The sequence below is a fragment of the Cynoglossus semilaevis genome, chromosome 15, assembly GCF_000523025.1.
Source record: "Cynoglossus semilaevis isolate Cse_v1.0 chromosome 15, Cse_v1.0, whole genome shotgun sequence".
Classification (NCBI taxonomy): domain Eukaryota; kingdom Metazoa; phylum Chordata; class Actinopteri; order Pleuronectiformes; family Cynoglossidae; genus Cynoglossus; species Cynoglossus semilaevis.
Window position 1 is genome coordinate 4712967 of NC_024321.1, and position 10533 is coordinate 4723499.

Below are 10533 nucleotides of genomic sequence, written 5' to 3' on the forward strand. Positions count from 1 at the left end.
TTTCTCAATCAGTCACAAAACCTCAAATTGAAGAAACATCCAGGAAATGTCTGCTCATCGGTCCATGGTTGTTAAGGTTCATTAGCTGTATATTTTTAAAAACATGAACTCACATTTAGTACATTTGACAATAGCTGCATTTATGCTTGTATAAGCAGCGGGTGTGAGAAGTTTTTCCACAAAGAAGTCCTAGTGATGATAATAACACAATAAGACACAACACTGTTTGTGCTGCCACAGTGTGAGTGGTATTCAGCATTAGAGTATTCGAGTGCATTTTTTTACAATGTGTTCTATGCTATAGGAATATTTATCATATATAATATAATAATCAGAGGTGGGCAAAGTAGCCTTACTTGAGTAAGAGTAGAAAAGTACTTGGTGAAAAAAACTACTCAAGTACTAAGAAACTGTTGAGTAACATCTTCATTTTTTAATGAGCATTAAATCAGTTCAATCAAGGATGGTCCTCCTTGTCTTTGTCTGCATTGCCGATCGTTGATTCTACCAGAGTAGTGTTTCTTCTTCATAAAGCTACTCAAGTAAAAGTAAAAACTATAGTGATTTAAAACTACACCTAGAAGTATTTTATTTTGAAAAACTTACTGAAGTAAATGTAACGGGGTAAATGTAACTTGTTACTACCCACCACTGATAATAATAATATAATAATAATAATTTTAGGACATTGACTGCAGTGTTCTTTGGGTTTTAATTTCCTCCTCTAAATGTAGACAACATCTCAGTCTCCCTATATCTCATCTATGACCAATCATTTATAATATTTCTGATGTCATTCCTTCATCGTTTACGGCTTAATCTGTTCCAAGGTCGTGTGCGGAGTTAGCTTACTCTAATAATAACCCTCACTCAAGAAAATGAGGGAAGTCCAGACAGTAGAACGAAGGTTTGATCCACAGATATGTGGTGCAGTAATTGACACACAGCCCCACAGATGCTTCTCACTGTCTTGATTTGCTTCCATACTACTGCCAGCACTGTGGCATTTGGAAAGAAAAAGACATTCGCACAGTTATTGACTCGGACAGCTGAGAAAAAGCAAATCTGGAGCAGTGATCTGTAATAGCGTTCAGTCAAAGAAAAAAACCCGAAACAAAACACTTCTTCGTAAGTGTGTCTGACAGCATTGTCAAGCCGTGATCTCCAAAGGTCAGATGTTTTACTATTTGGAAACTCCGATTCCTATCATTTTGTCCAGAACCTTTTCTGGTTTTGTCCTTTTGGCCACTGGTTTGATTTTGAGTACTTTAACAGTCATTTTTATTGACTTGAGAGAAGACTTTGTTAGCTGTGTCCACTTCTTCACCAAGGCTCTTTCTTCTTCTTCTTCCTTCTACATCTGCAGTTTCAGGATGGATCAGAGAGGAGGGACATCAGAATGCAGCCAACAGGGTCTGGGTTTTCCTGGCACACAACAGCAGGAAGTGTTGCCACACTATAAATGGAATCTGAAGTAGTGGTAAATGCTGTCAGCAGGGACGTTCTAACACCAGCCAATAGGATTAATATGTTTCTCTAGTCGGTCCAACCGCGATAATGGAACAAGAAGACAAGAGAGCACCAGGAAAATATTGAAATGTCTGCCAAACCTGCTAGATTTTCAAGCGTCAACATTGGAAAGATGATCATAACAGTGGTACTGTGAGCCCAGAGCTGCCAAAGGTCTCCAATGCCAGCACACTGTCCAATTTTGACCACTTTGTGCTTTAGATTTCACAAAAAAACCCCACCGGTGATTCATCGACAGCTCTAGATTTTCATTTTGGAGCTTGATAAGTTTTTTCTTACCACAGAGATGATTACATTCTTTTTCCTTTAGGTGCGTTTACAGAATTGTGTGCTACTGTCGGCTTTAATAAATGATCACCAAATTTGTATTTCAACAATAAATCACATGTTTATTATAACTAGTACAGAAGTACTCACAATGTACCTATAACTAAATTGCTTCAAAAGGCTCTGCATGTATAATATATTTAACCTATATGCTGTGTCTGATGCATAGTTTTTCAGATGATGACTCCATCTTTCCAGACGTACATTCAATCTGTGTATTTTAATTAAATTACTAGCACATGAGTCAGTGATGGACAATATTTGGTTCACACCACTGTTAACACTGTTAAGGGTCAAAACATATTTCTATGGTTCCATTTTTGTTCAAGCATCAAACTTTCAAAATCAGTGTTCCCTCAAGGTTACAATCATCACCAACTCTTTAATCCCAGCTGAGTTTGTAGTGCACAGGGTGATGAGGACTGGCTCCATATGTAAACTGTCAACACTGTACTTTTTCAACATTTACACCGCATTGTGTGTGATATGAGTTGACACGCTGAACTCAAGTAGGGCAGGTCGTACTTCAGTGCTCGCATGCTTCGTTTGTTTGTTCTGGGACTTTTACTGTGGGAAGCTCCGTGACGACCATGATGATGATTTCACCAAGACCGATCCAGGGTCTTGACAGACTGGTAATAAAGTTTACTGTTAAATTTGAAAGAATTCAGTATGAGAGATGAACTATCTGTGAAACTGAGCTTATGATGTGCAAAACTAGTGTCTATTAAGATTTCCAATGGCATTTTTGTGTAAATGTTGTTGACAAAAGTCTAAACATTTATCTGTGAAATTTTGGGTGTCATGATTTTAAAAATGTGCTGCATATACTTTGTGTAGCAGTGAAGCAGCTTTGGAGGCACAAGCATAAATCAGCAACACCTGGCTGTGACAGACCATTGAACCACTGCTGTTGTTTAAATGAGGGCAAATGAGGGTTTATTCCATTAGGGTAAAGACTAAGTGGCTCGTAACATGGTGCAAATCTCACTTTACTGTCAGTAAAGACTTTCTGCCAGCCAGGTGAAAAAAAAGACTAGTAACGCTAACAAGATATTACAGTGTTTTAACTAACTAACTGTTATTTTATATCCAGTTAAACAACCTTTATCATCATTCTTGATATTTTCAAAGTCAATTAATAACTGGCGCCAAACACAGATGAACAGGCTTTATAGATACAAATTTATAGTTTTGATAAGCTATGGTCTCCGTATGTGTTGAAAATATGATCCAAATGTTTTTTTTGGTAACAACTTAAGGTGGATTTTTCTTATTCCTAAGGTACTTCAATAAAATACACATTACTTATAGTGGTAAATCATCAAGAAAAACACCTGTAAGGTTTCCCTGGGTGTTAAAAAGCACAGTATAAATAAATATTATTACTGTTGTAATTACCTGAAGATGGCTCAGTACATGCCCATTTGGCGAACATTTGGTTTTAAAACTCTCTTTATAAATTTGTATTAAAGTCACGACAAAAATGTCCTGCAGCTACCTGACTCACTGTAGGACAGTTTTATTTGGCAGTAAAGCACAATATTAAAAAATAACCTCAAATGATTACATTATTGAAAGAATTTCATTACGTGTTTTTAAATATGATTCAAAGAAGGCATGGAGACTCGCTTTATAGATTTCCAAATGGAATTACTCCTATGAAGTTTTTAAGTGTTATATACTTCAGGTCAGAATATCTGTTTTGGTTTAAAGTTCATCACTTCTGGAAATCACATTATAGCCCTCACCTTGGAGGGTGGGGTGTCCTCCTTGTCTAGGACTATATGGCCCCCTCCCAGGAGTCCACCAAAAACCTCCCAAATGTCAAGAGTAACCTCAGGCAGAAGAGCAGGAGGGAGGCAAAAAGGAGAGGAGGAGATCACTCTCATCATGTTCTCTGCAGAAATGTTTTGTCATCAGGTCAGGATCCAGGTAGAGTGTTGGTCCAGTCATTTCAGGTGATTTAACCGTACAAGGAGGAGAATCTGTCCAAGGAAATATTTCAGGCTCTAGGTCCAGATTCAGTCTGAACCGTGTGTGCACAGAGAGATGGCTTTTTCAGGAGTCTTGCGTTTGGACAGCAGTCTTTAAAAACTCCATCACCAGGTCTAACGTCCTGGCCTGGGTGAACCAGACTGTGGAGATAATAGATTTGTTTACAGCACAATATCTGGTTTTCAAACTTGGATGTGTATTGACACTGAACTCTATTGTTTTCACATTCTTCTCAGCTGACTCTGCCACAATGAATCATCATTACTTCCTACATTTCGGGCGTTTATAATTCATTTTGCTCTTCTGCGGAGCTAAAAAGCATGGTCTTGGTGCCAGATTGTCACAGCATGCCAGACAACTCACATTTTTCTGTTCTTCTGCAGCCAAAGCAGTTTTGCAGCACGACAGTGGAAGTTCTGTGAATCAGAACTAAATGCTTTTGTCATATTGCACAGCTCATGTGAGATATAAAACCACTCTTTCATTTCCAGATGAGACAATATCTTAATTTAAATATATAAATCAGTTGGCATGGCTAATACAGTGTAATAATACAGTACTATTTTTAGTCTGGATGACGCACATTCAGGCACGTTCAATCCAACAACACTATCACATTTTAGAAGTACATTTTAATCCAGTCACACATCTCTGATGCTTATCTACTTGTTGCTGAATAATCTGGGATTGTACAAATGTGCCCAGGTTCACACTGGCATGTAAATGTCATGGAGTCTGGGATTTAAATGGTTGCAGTGACAAAGTAATGTCACTGAAGAAATCGTATGTAAAGATAGCAGCATCCTTTAACTCACAGCATTCCCAAAGTGTTCCTCATTCGGTTTTGCCTTTGCCTTCTTTGGTCCTGATTTTAGCGGTTTATTTTAACACATATCTGGAGGGTTTTCTGATTGGCTTCAGTGTTCCTCTCCTGCCTGGCCTGGTTCTGATTTACAACCCTGATCCAATTTTTACCTCTTGGGTTGTTTGTCAGGTGTAGTTTATTTAGATCCCTGTTAGGTAAAATAAAGATAATTTACTACAATAATATTATTTTAAATAATAAACCAAAGCTGGGCAACACCTTTATGAGAATAAAGGTGGAAAATGCAATGCAAATTTCATAAAATCCTAGCGCAGGTTTGCACAGTATGTATTGTTTTGATCTGAAGTTCTCACAGTACTAATTCCACGGGGTCCATATTGTCCAGATACAACAGACACAGCAAAACAAAAAAATGACATCATGGACTGGAACAAAGCCAAAATAATCAGAACAGAAAACCAAGAGCATCAGTGTTTGGTAAGCGTGGACAAGCGAGATTAAAAGCAGTGCGAAGATCAACAATACTTCGGGATGGGCGGCCATTTTTGCTGCCTGTCACACCTCGAGGGAGGGGGCAGGGGATAGTTCGCCCTTGTTAAAATTGGCAGGACAACCATGTGTTCATATAAAACAGCTGAGAAGTGCAAATCAAAGTGATGTCATACAACACTTGTGAGATCAACTGGAATTTACTGTAGACACAAAGTAAAACTACGCCTGCATGTCTAACTATAAGGAATTAAGTATTTTCTTGTGGTATTCTTAGGTCTGTGTTTTTCAGACCCTCTGCAGTGGTGACGTTATGGATGGTGAAATCAAGTTGCCGAACTTTATTAACAATATGTTTCCATCTCCACTGTGTCGATTGCTGCCTGAGCCACAAAGAGCAGCCTGTTGTGTTTTATTCACTGTGAAATTATAATTTGGCCTGATCGTTGCACATCATTGCATGTTTGATTAGTGGTCTGGATTTCCCATAAAAGAGTGACAATTACTTAAGGTGGCGGTTGTCATCATGTTGACTGAGGAATTTCATGCAGTATTACTCTAAAAAAAAACAACAAGGACTGAAAAAAAATCAATGTTCAAAAACTTTACGGTGTGAAGATAAGATGTGAGGATGGTGACGCATTTTGAGTGTGTTTACTTTATAAAGACAATAAAAAAATGAAGTGTCTGTAAAAAGTAAAAATGAATACTTAGACCCCACGCCATGATCTGTACCAGACCCTTCACCCTTTTTCACCCTCTCAACATGTGGGATCAACACATGTTGATACAATTCAGAACCCTGATTGACATCAACACCGAGCATGACTCTGTGATGATACACAACATGGAATGTTGGATTGCCTGTGGAATGATAATCATTACACCCGCTGTGACTTGCTTAGAGTAAACATTAGCTTAGCCAGTGGATATTTCTGACCGTGTGCACCTGTTTGCATGTCACAGACTAATTCGTAACTCTTTGAGCCCTGCACTAGGTACGGAACACATTTCAGCCTTTAAACTGCTCCATATGGACAAATACACTTGCTGAGAAGATTCTGGTGGACTTCTTTTGCTCGCCATACTAAATTAGCTCCATACCTCTTGTGCTATAATAGTCTGTGGATCTAATTGGAGCCATAGATTTTCCCCCCAAACATCCTGCAAGGACATTTAAATAAAGACTTAATAGCATAATTAGCGTAGCACAATATGCTGCTTGTTCTATACAGAGACATCTCATTTCCAGTGTTTTAAAGGCCTTAAACCTCATGTTTAATCAACTTGTGCTCGGGACTTCAAACGCTATCACATTACTCCATGTGTGAAGCTGAGATTACAGCGTGGTCTGATCCTCTGTGTAACCTGCACTGGGCCTGCGGGAACTTCAGTTGAGTATTTTTACAACCCTTCTTTGTGCAGTGAATTGAAAAAAGCCACAATTTAAATTAAATAATTAAATAAATAATAACAATTACAGATATAATCTGAATATGTTGCACAGTATATATACAGTATTTTGGCATAAGTAGTTCATATAATATATGAACTACGTAGCCATGCCAAAATAACAAATTAAAAACATGCAAAGTATTCTCTGTGTGGTCTGTCCAACAACATACATGATTAGGTGAGTTAGACACCTTAAAATGACTACAGCTGTGAGTGTGAATCGTTTCTTGTCTCTATATGGGGCCTCCTGATGGACTGGTGAAATGCCCTGTCCTTGCACGATGACTGCTGGGGTTGGCCTCAGCCCCCTGGGACCTGGCAAAGGAGGAAAGATTAAGAAGGTCAATGGGTTCTGCTGGTAAGGGTTCGATGTTGAAACAACTGCCCATCAAAGACCATCAAACCCTAAAGCTGTCTGGCATTGGAACCACCATAGACATAACTTGTCACAAGTTTATCCTCTAGTATAGTATATGAGTATTATAATTTCTTCATGATAAAATATTTGCTAATGGACTTGTTCAAAGGAATGAACTCTGTCCACTCTCATCCACTGTGTAAACACCTTACAGCAGCATCATAACATGTAGCGACAGGCAGCACTTATTTTCACAGATGACTGAGTTCGTCATGACGACGCCCTTCATTGCGTCCAGTCCCCTTACTGGGATGAAAGAAAACAAAAAGCACCGTCTTCTTTCAGTAACTTTGAACTCGCCTCAAACAAATCCAAAAGCGCTGGTTCTCACACACAGAACAGCCCCGGAGGTGAAACTTGTGAATTAGGCTATAGATGGAGAGCCCTCCCCCATCCCCCATCATCTCCCTCATCACCCCACCCTGCACGAAAACCCTAATTAGCTCATATATTTGGGACAAATACACACCGAGATGCACAACAGGAGGTGGAGGGAAGATAACGTTCCTCTGTTCTGAAATGTCACCAAAGTTTAGAACATTTCACATAAAAACTAACCTTAAATTTGTAATTAAAAACAAATTTCATCCAATTAGAATTAGGATGTTTTTTTGTGCAAACAGCGAGCTGCAGTGGGCCTGGCTGCAGAGGGGAAACCATGCAGAAGCTTCTGGATCCATCCCCGCAGGAACTTCTCCAGTTGATGTTGATTGTACTGATTAAAAGAAGTGAGGTGTCCATATCTTTAACCACAGAGGACAAGGGACATGTGACTTCAAAGAGCACCACACTAATCCTATTGGGATTATTGAATTAAGGTCTCAGGAATATTGGATACAATAACATAACAAGGAACTGTATTGTCACAGAGTGACCTGTCCTGAAGGATACGGTCGTGTCCTCACCTCCATCAGTTACACATGATTCATAAAGGAGTGCAGCAGGAGCACGCCTGTGGAATGTTGGTGTGTGATTATAAATATTATTGTTATTATTATTTTCTGTTCCAGTTCCATGCACTAGTCTTGTCATTTCAGAGAATGTTCCCCACTTGTTTTAGATTGGTTCATTATTTTTACACAGTAAAACAGTAGTGGCAAAAAAAAAAACCCAGGATGGAATATGATTCATGAACGAGCTGCTGCAACAGTCATGCTGGCTGCACTTAGATGTGGTGTTTTTAATGTCCTGATGCTTTTAACCAAACATGGTGGAAGATGTGCAGTGTGTGTGGCCCGAGTCTTAAGGGAAGTTTTTTCCTGACAAATTTAACTAATTATCTGCTCTTACTGTTTTTTTATTATTATTATTTTGTAGCTTCTTTTGCATAGAAATGTCAAAGCTCAGATTTATTTTATAAATAAATGCATTCAGTAATGTCATGAGTTGATTGTTAATGTTAGCTTAAGGCAACCTCTCCAGTAAAAAGTGGCCAAATATATTATTTAAGAAGATAAAAAAAGATAAAAAAGGGTAGAAATTAAAAACATCATGATATCACAGACTTCTAAAAAGTTTTTTCAGGAATTTTCTCTGCATCTAAGCAAAACACTTTTGAATTATGGTGCTTTAAATGGGGGAGTAGTTAAGACAAACCATTATCTGTAGCAAATATATGGGAAACAAAAAATCAAGTGCCTTCAAGTGTGTTTACTTAAAACGTCTTGCTGACACATTATGCAAGTCTAAGTTACACAATAAAGTCATTATAGAAAGTAATGGAGCGTGAGAGGCCATCACAACCCATTGCCAAGTGAGTAATTTTGGAGGATCTGCACCTATCCACTTCCTAATTTGGCAGATAAATCTGGTATCATCCAGAAATGTGATCTAAATTAAAGCCTTCAGCTGCTTTTGATGTCTGTGAAACGGAGGAATCCATTATGGCTCACATTCAGCCATTTGTTTCTGTGTTCAGTCATTTTAACTACCTCGTTTTAACTGTGTCAGTGCGCTGTGATTAATTAGCCACAGTTCAGACACACAATCACAAACACACACACATCCCATAACCATTCCAAACAGCCTCCAGCTTGTTACCACGACCTGCCAACTGCAGTTAATGTTTCCACCTGTTGGTTTGGAGACAAACCCTCCTCCCACCTCCTCCTCTTCACCATGTTTCATCAATGTGTCGTTTATCGTGGCAAGTTGACTTCCCAAGTGCTTTCCCATCACTAAACAGTAATGTTTTTGGCCTTTAATGAAGTCGAGAGAAAACGCCTGACTATTTAGTTTGCTTCACAGAGTCATTGTCAAGTCATTTTATTCCAGATTTTCACCTCAAAGTGTGTGATAGTTTTTTTTTTTCATCCTTTTGGCCAAAACCTCTGACCTCATTGAACCCAGATCTTGTTTTTGTCATAACTGAATCACAGCTGCTGATGACTGAGTCTCATCTGCCTGTGGAGTCATTCACAAATGCTAAGCAGTAAATGGAATGTCACACAGCTCTGTAGATGCTGTAGGGTGTGAAAAATATATGTGGAATAAATTCTTAGAGATTTGCCTGTCTGGCCAGTAGTCATGATTGAAGATAGCTAACAAAATATTACAAAGTTAAATTTGCCTCTCTGGGAGATCGCACTTGTTTTATTGTAGTATTCTATTCCGAAGAATATTTTTAAGCACCAAAATAAAAAATGTTATAAACCCAAGTGACCTTTTCCACTTTGTCACCCTCATCTTTAGCAGCTATGAGACTTAGATGTGTCCAACAAGCTTTCAAGACAGACTTCAAGTCCTCAGCAGACACATACTTGAGCCCGACTCCTCCCCTGTGACCTATACATCAATGAAGGATCCCACAAGAGAGTCCCAAGTCTGGGATAACAAGAGCAGACGTTACATGTAAAATCAGTCATCTGTCGCATCGTCTTGTCAAAAAGCTATGCTAGATTCTATTTAGCAGTAAGTATTGGTTTCCAATAAACAGTAGTACAGTTGAAATGAATTACCAACATGTGATAAGCCAAAAGAAACACCAGGCTTTTCCTCATGAAATCCTGAATATAACACAAGGATGAACCCAAAGTCATGCGCAACCAGAGCCATCAAGACCTATTTTTATAAACAAGACAAAGAGAGATTGCAGTAACAGATGGTCTGATCCCCACAGAGATGCAATTTCAACTTCGAGACGTCAGTCTGTGATCATATGAAGAGACAGAAGACAAAAAAAGAGAAAAGACCTTAAAACCTTAAATGACTTAAAGATTCCTCCAAAGACAGTCTAAAGAACACCACCTGCCAAATACCTCACTGAGGTGTTAGTTAAATACAGGAGAAGTCTAATCAAGAAAAAGAAGTACTATTTATACAGCAAATGTTTCCCCTTATGGTTTGGCGGTGCACTGATTACCCGGGGCCTCGAAGGAAGATGGTTGTTGCCAAAACATAACTATCATTTGCATCTTGATATACTGTATATTCTTATAGAGTTGTGCGCAGGTGCTTTAGGTTCTTTCAACAATCCAAAGATATAAAGTAC